This window comes from Hibiscus syriacus, unplaced genomic scaffold (assembly GCF_006381635.1).
Source record: "Hibiscus syriacus cultivar Baekdansim isolate YM2019G1 unplaced genomic scaffold, ASM638163v2 tig00005377_pilon, whole genome shotgun sequence".
NCBI lineage: Eukaryota > Viridiplantae > Streptophyta > Magnoliopsida > Malvales > Malvaceae > Hibiscus > Hibiscus syriacus.
Genome location: NW_024062054.1, coordinates 2,201,228 through 2,221,331, shown reverse-complemented (window position 1 = coordinate 2,221,331; position 20,104 = coordinate 2,201,228). Strand labels below are relative to the sequence as shown.

The following is a 20,104-nucleotide window of genomic DNA, read 5'->3' as shown; positions in this document are numbered from 1 at the left end:
TCAAATAGTAAATTACTATTCGTAAAAACATTTTTGTGCTCAATTTTAAATTAAAAGAACTTTGAATTATTTTTGTAAATTTTGAATAAATTCAATTAAGTCCAAAAAACATTTTGTAAATTCAATTCAAGTCCAAAAAACCATTTTGTAAATTCAATTCAAGTCCAAAAACCATTTTGCCTTAAATTGTTATATCGAAACATAGTTCAACAAATTTGATATGAAAGATTTAGGTGCTGCAAAGAAAATTCTTGGAATGGAAATTTGCAGTGACAGAGACTCAATGAAACTGTGGCTAACTCAATGGGATTATGTTGAGAAAATGCTAGAAAGGTTTGCGATGAGCAGCGCAAAACCTGTAAGCACTCCATTGGCGAATCACTTTAAGCTCTCATCAGAACTATGCCCTAAGACAGATAAGGAAGCTGAAGATATGGCAAAGGTTCTGTATTTTAATGTTGTTGGCTGCTTGATGTATGCAATGGTATGTACTCGTCCTGATTTAGCTCATGTTGTTAGTCAAGTTTGTAAGTACATGTCTAAACCTCGTAAGCAACATTGGGAAGCATTCAAGTGGATCTTTAGGTACTTAAATGGTACTGTGGGACATGGAATTGTTTTTTGTGGTAAGCAGGATAATCTTTTGGTTGTAGGATATGTGGATTCGGACTATGCGAGTGATTTGGATAATAGAAGATCTATGACAGGGTATGTCTTTACTCTTGGTGGAGGGCCTATTTGTTGGAAGTCTATTGTTCAATCTGTTGTTGCATTATCTATAACTGAAGCTGAATACATGGCAGCGGCTGAAGTTACAAAAGAAGTTTTATGGCTTACTGGTTTAGTGAAGGAGTTGGGTGTTTAGCAAGGTGGAGTTCAGTTGCTTTGTGACAATCAAAGTACTATTCACTTGGCTAAGAATCAGGTATATCGTGCTAGAACGAAGCATATTGATGTAAGGTTTCACAAGATCAGAGAGTTGGTTGCATCTGGAGATATTTTGTTTGCAGAAGATACATACTGATGAGAATGCCGCTGATATGTTCACCAAGCCAGTTACGACAGACAAGTTCATACATTGGTTGGACTTGTTGAATGTTTCGAGTTGTTAAAGAAGTAAGGTAACCCAGCCCACATTGAATGTTTCCTGAGGGGTAGGATATTCGCTAAGGTGGAGATTTGTTAGGTATGGCTCATAAATATACGGTAAACTCATAGTGAGGGTTACAATTATATGGGTTGGGGGTACGATACAGGGTTATTTTAGTAAATATGTACCAGAATTTATTTATTATAAAAGGAAATGTAACCAAAACCTATGTGATATTGAATAAAAATTCTAGCGCCGCCTAGGGCACCGAGGACATAAGCACATTGTTGAACCTCGTTAAAATTCTTGTGTTCTTTTCGTTTTCTTTACCCGATTATTCAACACTTTGGGTATGCATCTAACTGGAAATATTGTACTTGATCTTTTTGCCTTTTTTGATGTTGATTGGGCAAGTTGTCCTACTACTAAACGCTCCACAACCGAGTTTTGCACGTCTTGGGACATAATATATATCTTGGTGTGCCAAGAAACAACCAATCATCTCGCGTTTAAGTACTGAGGCTGAATATCATGCAATGGCTAACACATCAGCTGAATTGACATGGCTCACTTTTCTCTTACGTGATCTTCACACTCCTTAAATCCGTCCGCATCTACTCTTATGTGACAACCTAAGTGCATTGCACATGATTGTTAATCCTACTTTTCATGCTTGTATCAAACACATTGAACTTGACTACAATTTTATTCGTGAGAAAGTCGGAATGGGACTCCTTATTACTCGCCATGTCTCCTCTGCCCTCCAGCTTGCGGATATTTTCACCAAGCCCTTATGTAAAGCCACTCTTCTTTGCATTATCAGCAAAATGTGCCTCCAACCTCGACACAGTTTGAGAGAGGGTAATAACAACCAATCACTTGAATGGAGAAATAAGGATGAAAGAAGTAATAAGGAAATACATGGTTTGTTAAGCTAACAATACACGGCTTGGCTTGTTCCTAAAACAATGGATCATGAGAGTAATTTAAGGGGTTTTATTGAGACTCAATCATGTATAAAAGGTAAGTTAATAATAGAGCATTCAGCTCCACCATTCAAGGAAGTGATAGCACAGAATTTGTATGTGATATATTTTTCCTTTATTGTATCATTCTCTTCTGTAACAATTTCTATAAATATGACAAGCTAATGAACTCTTCTCTCACGTTGAAAAGAGATAATTACATTCACAAAATTTATTAAAGTTTCAGTTTTTCTTTAATTTTAATTATTTTAACTAAAAATTACTACTATTAAAATAATCAATTAAATGAACCGAATGTAAGAATACAATTCTTAAAAAAATTATTTCCCTTAATAATAATATTTTTTTTGCGAACCGAATGTCTCCCATAAATAATTTGGTGGCTTTTCCCATAGTTCAACCTTTAAGTCATTCTGTTGTTGTGGCAGGTGGTGACGGCGGTAGAGATAGATGGGTCAACCAACATTGTACAAAAGAAATCACCGTCAATCACGTGGGCAATGTACTATCATGTGCCACGTTTGAACCAATCATGGAAGGAAATGAATTCCACCAAACGCTTTATTTTCTCCCCGCCACCAGCAAGCAGGTAAGGTCACAAACATCCTTCCTTTTCTTTAATGTTCTTTTTTTTTTCAAGAATATCAATAAGCATATTATATTGGATGAAACTATGATGAGAGTTTTTGTTCAACAACAACGCTTTCTCACTTTGGGGTTCTCTCCTCTTCAAGCATCATCAAACATCATATGCCGTTTTCATTGAACAAAAATCATAGTAAAACCTTTTTGGCTTTCAAAAGTATTTTCTCTATATTTTAAAAAGAATCCATATCTGAAACACACAATTTTAGATTCCTTGCCACTCGTCAATCTGCAAGTAAAATTCTTACTTCAGGTGACATTTTCACATTCATTAAAAAAAAAAGTATAACTGCTGGCAATCAGTTATGGACTTAAGTTAAAGTTAGGGTGGGTACGTGCCCACCATGAAATTTTTTAAAATTTGAATTTTTCTTTAAAATTCGAAGTTTTATTCATTAATATATGTGTGCCTACTCTAAAATTCTATGGTGTCCACACTGAAATGTGATCGTATCAAAAAATTTATATCATTAATATATATGTATACACTCTCAAAAAAAATTTAGATTTGTCACCGTTCGCAATATTATTAAAGGATTTGAATCTTAGACTTATTGTATGAATAAGTCTTGATCAATGTCTTAAAGAGCTGTTGGAAATATTTTTTAATTATTAAACGTTTGATGATATTTTTTTCCTTCAATTTTTTAAAATCTTTCCTCTGAAATATTTTTTTCTCATATAATTCTCAAATTTCTTTATTTTGAAATTGAACTATAAGTAATAAACTTATTAAATTGATTCAATTATTTTATTTTTTTTATATTAACTTAAGTTATTTTACTTTTATACAAAAAAATAAAATAAAATAATTTTAAATTGTAAAAAAAGTATTTAATTTGTGAAAATATGAAAAAATGTTAGAAACAAGTATAAAAATTAATAAATATCCACTGTTTTTACGACAATGAATTAGAAGTTCAAAAATAAAAAATAAAAAAATATATTATTTAGGAAAAAAACCGAGAATAGAGAATATCATCAAGCCAGTACTAAACATTAAAGTTGACATTTATTTTTCGTAACATTCAGTATCCATATGTTTCAATAATCACAATTACATTGGTAATAACCTTAACAGTTTAAAATATGTAATTTATTTGAGTTTTATTTTATTTTATTTTCAAATTGTTGGTTACAAATCCTATAAATTACTATCTCTTTTTTTTTTTTGCTAATTAATGATAGTGATGGAGATGTGGGTGTAACAGTATTTGATTAAAAATCACTTTTTTGTTTGTATGTAGAGAAACAAAAAGAAATCCAAAAATTTAAAACTCTATAGTTATTATAAAAATATTATTTTTACTCGTAATAACGATAAATATACTACAATTAAAAATGAGAACGTAGTCCTAATTTAGATCTCTTGATATAATCATATAAATTAAATAACATCTGTGATAAAGAAATTATTGTACCAACATTAATAAAAAAAATTCTCTAGACGTAACCGGAACGCATTAGCCTATAAGATTGGCTCCTCGTCACCACATGCAAATTGAAGTTCGTGGGTCAGCTCCAACCCCACTTTTAAGTACCAAGTCTTAACACTAAAAGAATCGAAACTCCACCACCACAAGTCTACCGAATCCTTTTTATATATTGCAAAAGTTGACAGGACAAAAGAAAAAATAACACTTAATATTTTAAGTTTTGGAGTGGATGCCATTGGTGTTTTTAAGACAAACAGTGTCGGCTCTCCTGTCCTTTGCAGAAACAGGGAGGCCTACCAAGTGCGGTAAAAGACACAGCTGGTACTTTTCCCTTTTCCCTTTCCATTCATATGAACACCCACACACTTTTAACAACGTTTGTCTTAGATCTCTTCTTCTTTTTCGTATTAAATGTTTCAGGTGCATAGATGGTGGATACCAAATGCTCCTGTCAATGGCTATGTATTGTTGTTTTGGGACTGATGTTGTTTCAGGTGCATAGATGATCAGTGTTTTTTTTCTTCCACTCGATCTCTTTGGTTTTACTTTCTTTCTGACATGTTTGATGAAATTGTAGTTTGTTTAGATGGAAGCCCCCCAGCTTACCATTGGGATAAGGCATACGGAACTGGTATAAACAGTTGGTTGATTCAGCTTGAGGTTTGTCCAAAACTCCTTTTATATCGTAATCAGGGATTTCAATTGTGATTGTAGTTTTTTTTTTTTTTTTTTTTTTGCGTTGTACTTATCATGATTGCGGATATGATATAACGGTTTCACGACACTGCTACAGCTGTACAGCGGGAGATAGCGCAATAGCCGACCGTTATATAAATCACTTCGTAATTCATAAAAAATGATGCAATTATTTTCATGATGTTTGTTTTTTTATCAGGGAGGAGGATGGTGCAATAATGTCACTAGTTGCCTCGTTCGTAAAAATACTCATCTAGGCTCATCTAAGAGAATGGTCAAGCAAATTCCCTTCTCTGGCATATTGAACAATAAACATCTGTATAATCCAGGCATCACCTTTAACTGTTTTACTCATTTCCCCCCCCCCCCTTCCAATATTTGTTTTCCACCAGTTTAATGTATTTCATATGGATTTGTAGACTTCTACAATTGGAACAGAGTCAAGGTCAGGTATTGTGATGGATCGTCATTCACCGGTGACGTTGCGGCCGTCGATCCTGTTATTAATCTTCACTTCAGAGGTGCGAGGGTCTGGCTTGCTGTCATGGAAGATCTATTGAACAAAGGAATGAGAAATGCCGAAAATGTAATGTAATCAGCTTTGTTTTTGCCTTTCTCCTTTGTTTTTGAGCTAATGATTTCTTTCTGTAGGCCGTTATGTCGGGATGTTCGGCGGGCGGATTGGCGTCGATCTTGCACTGCGATAGCTTCCGAGCCCTCCTTCGTTTGGGTACTAAAGTAAAATGTATTTCAGATGCTGGTTATTTTATCAATGCGTAAGCTCATTAATAGGACCTTCTGCCCATCTTGTGTTGAAGCATATATACACGGTAGTTTACATGTTTCATTTATACAATATTTGGTAATTGGTTGTATTACAGGAAAGATGTCTCTGGAGGACAATACATTCAAACCTTGTTTGACCAATTAGTCGCAACACATGTACTCATTCTTTCTCTCTTTCCCCCCATATGAATGCTTCAATTTTATGGGTTATATGTATGTATGATATTGAGTTTCTTTCTGAAGGGGTCAGCGAAGAATGAAACCTGGTCTAGTGAGTGCTTCTATTTCATTCTTCACCATTTCGACCAGTGATGATGTTACCGATTCTCATCCACGTTTTTGCAGTGTTTTTTTCCGCAATACATGGCACAGCAAATACGAACACCACTTTTCTTCATCAATGCAGCATATGATTCGTGGCAGGTTTTGGTCTTCTCCATTTTCTGATTTGTTAAAAATGATTGGTAGCAAATGCAACTTAATTTCTCTTCTACACAAAACTCACTCAACATTAATCCTTCCTGTTTTACACTCAAATCTGTTGGTGGGATTACTAAATGGCCTAATGTTTATATAAATAGTCATTTTGACTAAGGATCAACTTGCGGACTTTGTATTTTCATACTGCTTAATTGTTGATGTGACACATATCAAACCATCACTTCAGGTTACATGACACATGACACATCATTGTGTTCAATGACGTGGCACGTGTTATGTCATCACTTTGGGTATCGTGGTGCATTTCACGTCATCACTTTAGATGGCGTTTCAGATGTCATGTTAGTAATTAAGCACATGTGAATATGTCACAGAAACAACATATGTTGACTGTTAGTCAACTAACGGTTTCCTTCCAACCATGGAGGAAGCTAAATATCATATTGAACCTTATAATTTTAGTTAATTTTGATTCCCCTCAATTCTATGGTTAATTATACTTTACCCCTTATTTTTCATGATTAATTATACTTTACGCTCCTTAAGTTGATATTCTGGCTCAAACCCAACTTCAAGTTGGGACTAAAATGCTCGAGAAAAAGAATATGGTGAGTGATCCATTGTGCGTGTTTTAGCTTTCAGGTTGCAGTTCTTAAGTGCAGTGGTTGGGCTAGGCAGGTCCATATCAAGAGGAATGTTTATAGACTCATGCTTTGCACATTGCCAAACCGAGATGCAACAATTATGGTTTATGCCAGGCTCCCCATTGTTGAATAAAACCGTAAGCCCATAATGACTGCAAGCTTTAACATTGAAATTTGTTTTGGAAACATGAAATTGAAGATGATTTGTGTGTGCAGAAAATTGGAAAGGCGGTCGGGGACTGGTTTTACGATCGTAATCCGTTCCAAAAGATAGACTGCGCTTATCCGTGCAACCCAACTTGCCACAACCGCGTTTATGATGATCCACATGCACCCCATTCCTAGATTTTCCCACCATATTCATACTTATACTTACATACAGACATACATACACATAAAGTAGCATATTTATGATTGATATTCTTGATTAAATGAAATTAAAATTGGTCAAAGTCCCCTCTGAATAACCAAAAGGCCACCCCCTGCACTGAACTTGTGTGCTGGCTTGGCTCCATTTGTGTACTGGTATTATTTTTGTTCTCATTCTTAATAAATCAGTTTTTCTTTTTTATAATTCTTGTTTCATCTATGTTTCCATTTCTTGAGGAAAAGGAATGAAAGTTAAAACGTATACAATTGAAACTTAAAAAAATATATATATGTATATAAATATTATAACTAACGTCAAATAAAAAAATTAATTAAGCAAAACGTATTATATTTAAAATATATATAAATTATAAACTGTTAATATCAATTGATTTGATTTTCTATTTATTATTATTGTTTTATATTTTTTTATATAATTAAAACATAAAATAAATTTTAAACATTAATTGTAACTTAACTTAAACAAAAGAAGGGAAAATAATAAATCTTTAATATTAAAACAAATAGAATTTAAAACAGTTTATTAAAAGAAACACAGTCAAAAAATTAAACTATGGGGCAAGAATAGGGGCATAAAGGAGGGGTAGGAGATTTATGTTCTGTTTTACAAGTTTTGTTTCTTGTGTATTTCCGTTTTAAGCACGAAAGTTTTAGGCAGGATGGAGAAGTTGTACGACTTTTTTTTTTTTTTGAAGAAAAGAATTAGATAGATTTTGATTCATTCTTTTTGGTTTTGAATTGAAAGAACGCCCAGAGAGGCTATACTAATGGGAAGGGGTCTTGGGTGTTGCGGAAGACGGCTATCGGATAGAGCAAAATCGCAACTGATAATTTGAGAAAATAAAAATGAAGATAAAAAGAGACAAAATTTACGTGGAAAACCCCTAAATAGAATAGGGTAAAAGCCACGGGCAACGGTAGAAGAATTTCACTATGAGAAAATAGGAATTACAACCTCTCTCGATCTACCAAGGAGAAAATAATGATAATTCTCTCTCGATAAAAAAAGAGAAAACAACTCTCAAGAAACTCTCTAAATTCTCTCTAGTATTGGAAGAAAGCTAGAATGCTTTGGGATGATTTTGAAGCTAAATGAGCTAGGGTATTTATAGTTGAAACTTAAGGACTAATCTTATAAATACCCTAAATTACAATGACTAAAATTAATTATCCCATTACCGAATTTCAACAAAAATTAGGTGCCTAATTTTTTACTTTGACAAAGCACCATTTGGTGCCTAAATTATTTGACTTTTAACAATCTCCCACTTGAAGATTTGATTGGAATAATCATATCTTCACACCATTCTTTCTACCTTGTACCTTCATGTTGCTTACGTTTCTGACAGGCCACAGGAGGATCGACACCAGGTAAATTTATCAACATTGATTGCCTTCGTCATGAAATCTGCTATGTTGTCTTTGGTATGGATCTTCTGCATATCTATCGTTCCTTCTTCCACCTTTTCACGAATGAAATGGTACTGAACTCGTATGTGCTTTGTCCTTGAATGAAATGTTGGATTCCTTGCTAGATGCAAGGTGCTTTGACTGTCACAAAACAGAGAGACATACTCTTGATTGTGCCCAAGCTCCTCAAATAGCATCTTCAACCAAATTGCTTCTTTACTGGCTTGTGTAGCTGCTACATATTCTGCCTCTGTTGTGGACGTAGCCACAACTGACTGCAATTTTGAAACCCAGCTTACAGCTCCACCAACAATTTTGAACACATATCCTATAGTAGATTTGCTTTTATCCAAATCCCCTGCATAGTCAGAATCTACATAACCATTGATTAGTAAGTTTGATCCTCCGTAACATAATGCAATATTTGAGGTCCCTTTGATGTATCTGAGGATCCTCTTTACAATATTCCAATGCTCTTTGCCTGGATTCGCCATGTATCGACTAACCACTTCCACTGCTTGTGCAATGTCTGGTCTTGTGCATATCATAGCTAACATTAAACTTCCCACTGCTGATGCATACGGTACTCGAGACATCTCCATCCTCTCTTCTTCACTGCTAGGACACATACTGGAGGATAATTTGAAGTTAATAGGAAGAGGGGTAGAAATTGGCTTACAATCTTGCATGTTGAATCGTGACAATATCTTCTTCAAGTAATTCTTTTATGAAAGACAAATCTTCTTATTACTTCTGTCTCGGTGAATTTGCATCCCTAGAATCTTGTTTACTGATCCCAAGTCCTTCATTTCAAATTCCCTAGCCAGTTGTGCATTCAATTCTTCAATATGATCTTTGTTGGGTCCTGCAACCAACGTGTCATCCACATACAACAACAAAATAACAAAATCGTTATCACCAGACCTCTTGAAATAAGCACAAGGGTCTGCATTAAGTTTGTTGTATCCAAGGCACATAATGAAAGAATCAAATCTCTTATACCAACACCTCGGCACCTGCTTTAGACCGTACAGAGATTTGTTCAACCTGCAAACCAAGTTCTTCTTTTCTTTTTCTTCAAAACCTTCAGGCTGGAGCATATAAATTTCTTCTTCAAGATTTCCATGAAGAAAAGTTGTTTTAACATCTAGCTGCTCTAGATGTATGTCCAATGTAGCACACATTGCCAAAACTACTCGAACTGTTGTTAGTCGAACCAGAGGAGGAAATATTTCTTTGAAATCAATACCTTCTTTTTGAGCATATCCTTTGACCACCAGTCTTGCACGATACCTCTCAACTTGATCGTCACCATTTCGCTTGATTTTGAAGACCCATTTGTTACCAATTGGCTTCCTTCCTTGTGGTAGTGGCACAAGGTCCCATGTATTATTTTTATGAAGGGCTTCGATTTCTTCTTGCATCGCCATCATCCACAGTGAAGCATCTGAGCTGTTTATTGCCTCCTGGTATGTTGATGGCTCGCCGTCCTCTGTTAAAAGGCAGTATGCAATTTTACCTTCTATAACATAATCTGAGTGCCAATTGGGACGTCTTCTCACACGATCTGATTGACGAGTTGTTGGAGCTTAGAACTCTTTGGTTCTTGTTCATCATGTGTTGGTTCTGCTTAGAAGAATCTCTTCAAACTCTTTTTCCACATGTATCTGAGTAGTCTCTGACTTTTCAGCGCATCGTCTTTTTCTTTGTAGTTTATCTCTACAAAGATAACATCTCTACTAATGATCACTTTGCGGGCAGTGGGATCCCACAAGCGATACCCTTTACCATCAGCATACCCCAAGAATTTGCATTTCCTGGATTTGGATCCAACTTTGAAATTTCTTGGGAGTTGTACACACATACACTATACTTCCAAATATATGGAGGTTTGAATAATCAGCTGGTTTTCCAGTCCACATCTCCATTGGTGTCTCAGCTCTATTGCAGTTGATGGAGCTCGATTCACCAATAACAGGCGGTATTGACTGCTTCTGCCCAGAATGATTTTTCTAGGCCTGCATCCCTCAACATTGCTCTTGTTCTTTCTAACAAGGTTTGTTCATCCGCTACCACTCCATTTTGTTTAGGAGTGTTCCCACTATGAACTGTCTTTTGATGCCTTCTTTCCTGTAAAAGTCATCAACTTCTTCGCTTGTGTATTCTCCTCCATTATCTGTTCTGAAACACTTGATTATTTCCAGAATCAAGTTCCACCCGTGCTTGAAGTTTTTGAAAGTTGAAAACACGTCTGACTTCTTCTTATAGGGTGCACCCAAAATCCTGGAGTAGTCATCAATAAATGAGACAAAGTATTTTGCTCCACCTAGGGACGTTACTGGTGCTTGCCATACGTCAGAGTGAACCAATTCTAGAACACTTTTGCCTCTAGAATTTGATGTGTTGAATTTCAACGGGTGCTTACTTGTTATGAATGCTCACACAAGGAGTTGATACCTTTGTTAAGCCTGAAAGTAGCTTTTGCTCCAAAGGATTTTCATTCCTTGTTCTGACATGTCCAAGTTTGATGCCATAGCATTGCCGAATCTGAACTACATGAGGCAACATAGGCTTCTGCTTCTACCAAAGTCTCTCCCTTCAGCATGTACAAGTTTGCAGCTATTTTTCGCCTTTCAGCCCACAAGCGCTCCACTGAACACCTTCATGATTCCTTTCGTGTTTCAATCTTGCTTGCATTATATCCAACAATCCGTAGGATAATAAATTTTCTTCACCTTTCACGTGCCGTACATCTCGAACAACTTTAATTGTTCCATCATACATCTTTAATTTGATGGTTCCTACACCAACGATCTCTTAGGCATGATCATTGCAACTATACACAGATCCTTCTGAGACATGTTTATAATGATGGAACCATTCTCTTCTTGAGGTCATGTGATATCGCTCATGAATCAATGAGCCAGAAATCTACAAATCTTTTTCTGCCTTCCACGGTGGTTGACGCTTCACAGCATAGAGCATCTCCATCATCTGAAGTGTTTGCGGTATTGCCTTGTGGATTGTAGTTTTTATTTAGACTCCAACAATCCTTCTTCAAGTGACCATTCTTTCCACAGTTGTAGCACTTTAAATTCTTCTTGCTCCTCGACTTTGATCTACCATGTTTGTGACTGCTGCTTTGGCCACGTTCTGTTGATCTCTCTCTCATCGTTGTCAACGTTTCTGCTTGTTGCAGATTTACTTGTCTGTCTTCCTTGTTCTTGCGTCGATTTTCTTCTTGTAGAACAGCAGCTGCAACGTAATCGAAGACTAGACTGGTGACATTTATTTGTCAAGTGATGATGAGTTGATCGTACGAATCCGGTAGGCTTTGAAGTATAAGTTCAGCACGTTCTTGTTATCCTATTTTACAGCTTAAGGATGTAAGCTGAGAAAATAAGGTGTTCAGTGTATTTAAGTGCTCCGTCACTGAAGTAGATTCTGGCATACGGAGAGTGTACAATTTTCTCTTAAGGAAATTTTTATTGTGCAGCGATGTGGCCTCGTATAATTTAGTGAGATGGTCCCATATCTCCTTAGATGTCTTCTTCTCCTCGATGCTTGACAATACTTCATATGCTAATGCTAGATGAAAGTTTTCCATACCATTCCCGTCCATTTTGATCCATTTGTTGTCATCTGTGAAATCCACTGGCCTTTCACTGATAGTTGCTAGACAACCATCTTTCCTCAGGATGGCCTTCATCTTCAATTTCCATAATGAGAAATTTCTCCTATTGAATTTTTCAATATCAAATTTCGTTGCCATAACTTCTATTATTGATAGCTCCCACTATTTAACTATCGTGAATAGTTCTCTAGAACCTCAAAGAATGGATAATACCTTCTTATTTTCTTATTTTGAAGGATCCACCTTTTGGTGGCAACCACAAAGACAATAAGTAGATATTACACACTCAAATCTGGCTCTGATACCAATTGTTGCGGAAGACGGCTATCGAATAGAGCAAAATTGCAACTGATAATTTGAGAAAATAAAAATGAAGATAAAAAGAGACACAAAATTTACGTGGAAAACCCCTAAATAAAATATGGTAAAAACCACGGGCAACGGTAGAAGAATTTCACTATGAGAAAATAGGAATTACAACTTCTCTCGATCTACCAAGGAGAAAACAATGATAATTCTCTCTCGATAAAAAAGAGAAAACAACTCTCAATAAACTCTCTAAATTCTCTCTAGTATTGGAAGAAAGCTAGAATGCTTTGGGATGATTTTGAAGCTAAATGAGCTAGGGTATTTATAGTTGAAACTTAAGGACTAATCTTATAAATACCCTAAATTACAATGACTAAAATTAATTATCCCATTACCGAATTTCAACAAAAATTAGGTGCCTAATTTTTGACTTTGACAAAGCACCATTTGGTGCCTAATTTGGTGCCTAAATTATTTGACTTTTAACATTGGGATCCTCTAACATCGAGCTCGATCAAATGATCAATTCAATTGGAGTTGTATCAAAGTAACATATTTCGAACAGTCTTGGAGCCAATTTAGAAAGGCCATCGGCGGCGAAATTTTCAGACGTTGGAACCCAACGTAAGCAAGTCTCCTATGCAAGGTTACATCAGGCTGCAATAGCTCGGACTAGCGAAAGAGGACTATTCATTGTATGTTTTCCTTCTATCAGCTTCATAGCCTGAGTACAATCCGATTGTATCTCCTACCTTGTAACTCCTTGACTCCACGCCATGCGAATACCTTCGTATATTCCCCATAATTTTTGTTGAAACCAAGAAGCCAATAACCATCGCGATCATGCAAAACCCCAGAAAAGTCCATCAGATTCGATGATGTGCAACATCTCTATCACAGTTCAAACAAAACCAACCATCGGGGGGTCTAGACCATCCACACATTTTTGTGCAACAGTAGTAACACCGGAAGCTTTTAAAGACCGGGATTTAAAGCAACGTGACTAGCTATCCGCTTGTTGAAAGATCTCAGGCAATGGCTAAGTTACTCCATTGAATGTTTCATCATTTAGACGCTTCCAAATCTACCAAAGGGTGCCTCAAAATCGTGCAGGACAGTTGTATCTGCAAGGTTTGTAATTAGCCATGGAACATGATCAAAAGAGAAGGTGATAGTACTCGAAGAGGGTAGAATGTTAGAACTAAATCATAACAAATACAAAAATAAATCAAGATGTGATCATGTTAAACCGTCAAGAATAAAATAAGTATTAGATTTGTGGAAGCGTTCCTAAACTAATTGATATGTTGACATTTTTAAATCTTTCTTTGGTTGTGATCTTCCAAGAAATAGGTTTGCTCTTGCTGTAAAAACTCTCTGATGGGGATAAGAGTAATACAAGTTACCATATTTCTTGAGGATCACTACCTCTTTATATAGACTGAATATTAGGTCAATCTTTTAAGTATTTATAATTATGTCCTTCATCAAATTATAAATACAACTTATGGTATCTACACTTTGATTCCATGACACTTTAATACATATAAGACGTGTAACATAATTGGTCACTTAATTTTGTGTCATACTTTACGATAACATTGTATATTGTACATATGTGCCCACACAAATATGGATTTTACTCCAACAATCTCCCACTAGGGTTACATATGTTTATGAAAAATGTACAACCTTAAGAACTCAAAATTTGTTATCATATAATAAGTATTCTATAACAATCTTTCCCATCAACTATATCTATATATTGGATCAAAGTGATCTTCATCATATCAATCATGACTAGACCCATCAATGGTCATGTATACAAACACAGTCAAATGACATAGATCAATTATAGAATCTAGCATGGAAATTACATGCAATGTGAACCACACATGTCTATTTCCAACTGGTCCTCTTTAAAAATTAGTGAGGACAAATTTTACCAAAATTAGAGTGTGGATAAACCAAAAACAAACTTTATTTCTGCAAAACAAATACTTTAAAATAAATGCCCTTAAACTAAAGTAACTAAAATTGCGTTTATAATAAACGAGCATTAAATACAAACTCCCACTAAAACTGAATATCCTTAAATGATATTACACCCACATAAGTAGTTTCCTCATGAAATAACTTGGGTGACAGTTCCTTAGTAAGCGAGCAATTACGAGTTTGCACCAATATGCTCTATAAACACATAACCACTATGAATTTTCTTTAACAATCAGAAGCATAATATCTATGTGCTTAGACTTAAGGTGTTTCAGTTATATATGGAATAAAGGACTGTAACTTAGTTGTCATAAAATAACTCAAATGGTCTTTCTTATCAATCCATAATTAGCAGTTCATGTGACAAAATTTTGCATCCATATTCCAATAAATCGGAGTCCATAAACCTAATTTTCTCTTACTTACTAGACCTCCGATATATGAGCATGTAATATTTTGTTCTTAAATGTATTGTATGAATCAATTTGGCTGCTATCCAACAATTCATACCTAAATTGTTGAAATATCTTCTAAATATCCTAAAATCATACGCTATATCTAAATGCGTATAAACTTGAGTATACACTAAATTCTTTATTGAGGATGAAGCATAAGGAACCTTTCTGAATTTCCTTAGTTTCAAAATCATCCTTTAGGATGTTGATCAAGACTAAACTTATTTCCTTTAGCTATAAGGGGTATTGTTTGGCTTACTCCCACTGAATTTATAGTATGTATAATTAGCAACCAAATTTATCTCAAAACCAAACGTACAATTAACATGTAATATCCCAAAATCTGGGATAGTGACTAAAATAGAAACTTTGAAGTCTGATTTTGAAAGATTTAATAGTTCAGGGATTAAATTGGAATATTTAGTGGATGTTAGTTGGTAATTATTAAAGGAAATAAAAGGTAAAATGGTCATTTGACCAGAAAGATTTTTATCTTTCTTTTGAGGCTATAAAACACGTGGAAAGGGTGAGAAAGAAAAAAAAGTCTGGAGCTTGGGTTATCTCCTTCCTATTCTCTTCCCGTAAGCTCCATAGCAAAGGTAAGTTTAGTTTCAGTTGATTAATTCTTGAGTTTTAAGCTTAGTTTTGATTCTTGGGTTGCTAAGAAAGATTATTTAGAGATTAAAGTATGTTGAAACTTCAAAATGGATGAGTTAGTGAGGATTAAATATGAAGAGAGATTTTAAGTGAATTATTGAAATAAAAGGAGTTAATAGATTTTGAAGTTGAATTTACCTTTTCAATGGTTAAATTAAGGAATATGAAGTGTTAGAAGTGGATTTAGAACATGTAGAAAATTGAGTACGATTCTTGAATTTCATAAAGAGGAGAAGATATTGAGGTTAAAGATGAGATAAATGAATATTAATGAGGCTCAGCATGTGTATGTAAGTTAAGGATTTGAATGGGGTTGAAATATGGCACAATTAAGTTAGAATAAAGTGATTTTCGTGCATAAATTGGAATTCTGGGCTAGTGTGCATCGGTACACATTCAACATGTATCGATGCACTTCAAAGGGAAATTGGAAGTAGCCTTTCTTTTAGTTTAAGAAATGAACGATTAGAATATTGATATGGATTCATTTATTATTGTGTAGATACCAATCGAGAGCAAGTTCTGAAATGATTAAAAGGTTAGAATTGATCTAGAAGAGAAAGTAAACCATAGGAGTAATTGATAGCAAGTGAGGCCAAGGTGAGTACATATTAGATTGTATATGATATTAAATGGAAATAAGACTTGCGACAAGTTTATTTCCTATAGTGTTATGCATAAATTCATGAACATGAACATGTGTTTGTTATGAGTTATATGTTGTTGTATGTTTACATAAGTTATATGAATATATGTTTACATAATGAATAATATGCATATGTGATATATGAATATAAGAGATTAAGTGAATGAACATAGATGATATACATGATGATATAAGAATAAGATATGAATCATATAATATGGGTTATATGAGAAATTTATGTGAACAAGATATGATATATATGTGTATGTGAAACCATGCAAGTGACATGAGCTATGTGATATGAATATGTGGAATATGATACAAAGTTATGTGATTATATGGTCACAAGATATAACAAACAGGTGAAAGTGAATTATATGATTATATGAATAAGTGAATTGATATATTGTTAATGCCCATGTTATGTGTAAAGAGAGCTAGAGGTATAGTTGGCATGCCAAGAGTCGAGGGTTACCTATGTTCTTCGAAACATATATACAGTGGTCCTTCGGGACAAATTTCACATGCCTCTAGTGGGACCCCATACGAATTATGGTAATAACATAGTGTACAACCTTAGTGTACTCACATATCTATAGTTCTCACATATGTACATGGGCTAACAAAGAGATAACAATAAATATATCACATGTAATGTTTATGCTTTTGTGATATGAATGGTGTTATATGATTTATATGATGATGTGTGTATTGATTGGTTAAATGAATCATATGTTGATTAAAAGAATAGATATAAATGATAAAAATATTGATAGTGAAATAAGGTTAGAGATAGAAGTAGTGTGTGATATGTATATGTGTATATTACATTGCATATAATGTGGTATTGTTTTGATGTAGCATCATGAGAGGATATGTTCATGCATGTTTATATAGTTAGAGTTCTTTTATAAGTTTAATGCCTCACTAAGTCATAGACTTAGCATGTGACTGTTTCATACGTAGGTTACAGAAGCGAGAAGAGAAGCTAAGAGGAGTAAGATAGGTCAGCATTTTCCTTACGAATATCGGATCAGAAACATATTATATATATATATATATATATATATATATATATTGTTTTATAAAATTTAGTTGGCATGTAATTACGAGATTTGAATTGAATATGCTCTGATTAGTTTGTAAGACAATTTAATGGTATTTATTAACGTAAAGTATGCATTTTCTCAAATGTGAATTTAAGATTTGGTGGATTTGTAAAGAATAGAGTTTTGAAAGTCAATGTGACACCTCGGACTCAGATACGGGTTGAGGGTATTGTTAAAAACATTTTTGATATTTCGATATAACAAATTAAGTTAAATGAATTTTAAGATTTTTACAAATGATTTTACAATTATATTCGATTCAATTTATCAAATATCAAATTATTACTCCAAGTCTTTGAAGATCAATTTTAATCCTTACTAAATGTGTAAAATTGTGATATGTACTTAAACTATTTTGAAACAATTTTCACAAAGTATTTTGAACCAAAATCAAGCCTTAAATCAATTTTTCAAAGGCATGCACCGATGCATCAATACCCATGCATCAATGGATAAATTGAAACATCGAATGCATTCCATGCACCGATGCACTCTCCATGCATCGATGCACTCTGATTTAATTAAAACATCGAATGCATTTGATGCATCGATGCACATCCTGCATCGATGCACCAGGCTATTTTTTAAACATCGAATGCACTTCATGCATCGTTGCACTCTTAGTGCACCGATGCTAGGAGTCCACCGGTCAAAATATTTGAAATTTTACTGTAACATCCCAAAATACGGGTTAGTGACTAAATTGTAAAACTTCAGATTTTGGTGATTTAAATTGGATATTTGAATAGTTCAATGATTGGTTCAGAAATATTTCCTAAAAGTTTATAGTAATTATCCAAAGAATTAAAGGGCAAAATGGTCATTTAGCATGAAAGATATTTTTCCCCCAATTATATGAATGAATCACGTGAGATGGGGGAAAGAGTTATCTGAAAACTCTTTCTTCTTTCTTTCTTCTTCTCCCAACCGTGGAAGCTAGGCAAAGGTAAGGGTTTTCTGATTTGTTGGTTATTTGTTAAATTAAAGGTTATGTTTTGATCATTAGATGATAACTAAGCTTAAGGAAAGCGTAAGTTGTCTTATAATCAAAAGATGAAGAAGTTATAAGAGATTTAAGAAAACGAGTTTTATATGAAATCATGGAAAATAGTTGATAAGTTGAATTTGAAGTTAATTTGACTTGTCCTCATGATAATTAAGGAATATGAAGTGTTAGAATTGTATTTAGAACATATTGAAATTTGAGTATGATTCTTGAATTTCATATGAAGGATAGGATTTTGAAGTTATAGATGATTTTCATGGATATAAGTTGGTTTAAGTAATGGTAGTTGAGTTTAATGACATGATAGGGGTTTAAAATAGAAGAATTAAGTGAAGAATTGATGATTTTTGGGGTTAAAGTACAATTTTTGGGTAGAGGGAACCGATACCCTATGAATGGGAATCGATTTCCCCTCTTGAACGAAAATTTCCAGAATATCCAGGGGGTATCGATTCCCCCTGGGGGGTATCGATTCCCCCCTAAATGAAAATTGGAATTTGGTTCTTTAATCTGGCTTAAGTTGTTAACATCACGTTTAAGGTTTAGGCTTCTGATAGTTGTTTTGAAATGTTATATTTATGTAGATATTAAGTCTAAACAAGTTCCGGAATAATCAAAGGATTAGGATAGAATCAAAGAAAACAAGGCTAAGGTGAGTGCAATTTTAATTGTACTTATATTTTTGAACGGACATTGACTTGCGATGAGCCAGTGATGGAGTTACTATGGTAAGAAGTGACTCCTAAAATGTTATTTAATTTGTGATTCTTAAATGTGCATGAATACATGAAATGAGTATAGGTTATTATATATGTTACATGATATGCATAAACATAAGAGCATAAAACATAAGATATATGATATGATATACATGATTATATGCATATGTGATATATGCTATGAGACATGACCAATGTGAAATGAGATAAGTTATGTGAATATATGAAATGATATATGAATATGCAATACGTGATACATGTGCTATGATATGAAATACATGGTTACACATACATGTGGTATGTGACAGAAAAGAAAGAACAAGTGATGAAAAGTATTCATCGTAAATGCCCATAGTATATGATACGAGAGCTATAGGTATAGTTGGCATGCCAAGAGTCGAGGGTATTGTAGTCCTTCGGGACGTAGTCCTTCGAGACGTAGTGGTCCTACGGGACATAAATAGCAGTCCTTCGAGACGAATACTGAACAAATGTTCGGTGCCCCATTAGGGAATTTATACGAGCTGTGGTGACAGCATTAGTGCACAACCTCAATGTACTCACATACCTCTATTCTCAATAATATACATGGGCAAATACAATTGAAAGATAAATTAAAGTGAAAGTGATACAAGAAGGTAAGTTTCATGTGTGCATGACATGATTATATATATGTCATGAAATATATATATATGCATATTGAAATGTCATGATCAAATGGTAAGAATGCATATTTATGAATCTATTGTTACATGTTCATTTATTATCTCACTAAGTCTATGACTTAGCATGTAAGTGATTTACACGTAGGTACCAAGAAACAAGAAGAGCAGTAATAGAAGTGGTAACGACAGTATCACTACTAGAAGATCAGATCAGAAGTAATCGACAAAGTATGTATTTTGTTGTGTATAGAGTGTTGGCATGTAATAAGTCGTTAATTATGAGCACTCTGATCGAGTTTGTATTTTGTAGTCTCTTCTATGTAAATTCAAGAATTTTGTTTTAAACAAAGTTTTTTTTAAATTCCCGGGGATTTTCTTTAAGTGT

General features: G+C 34.2%; 1 pseudogene; it reads left to right on the top strand.

Moving 5' to 3' along the window:
- The first annotated feature begins 1,815 nt into the window (after nt 1–1,815).
- On the top strand, nt 1,816–7,245 carry LOC120199172 (annotated as a pseudogene).
- The last annotated feature ends 12,859 nt before the right edge of the window (nt 7,246–20,104 follow it).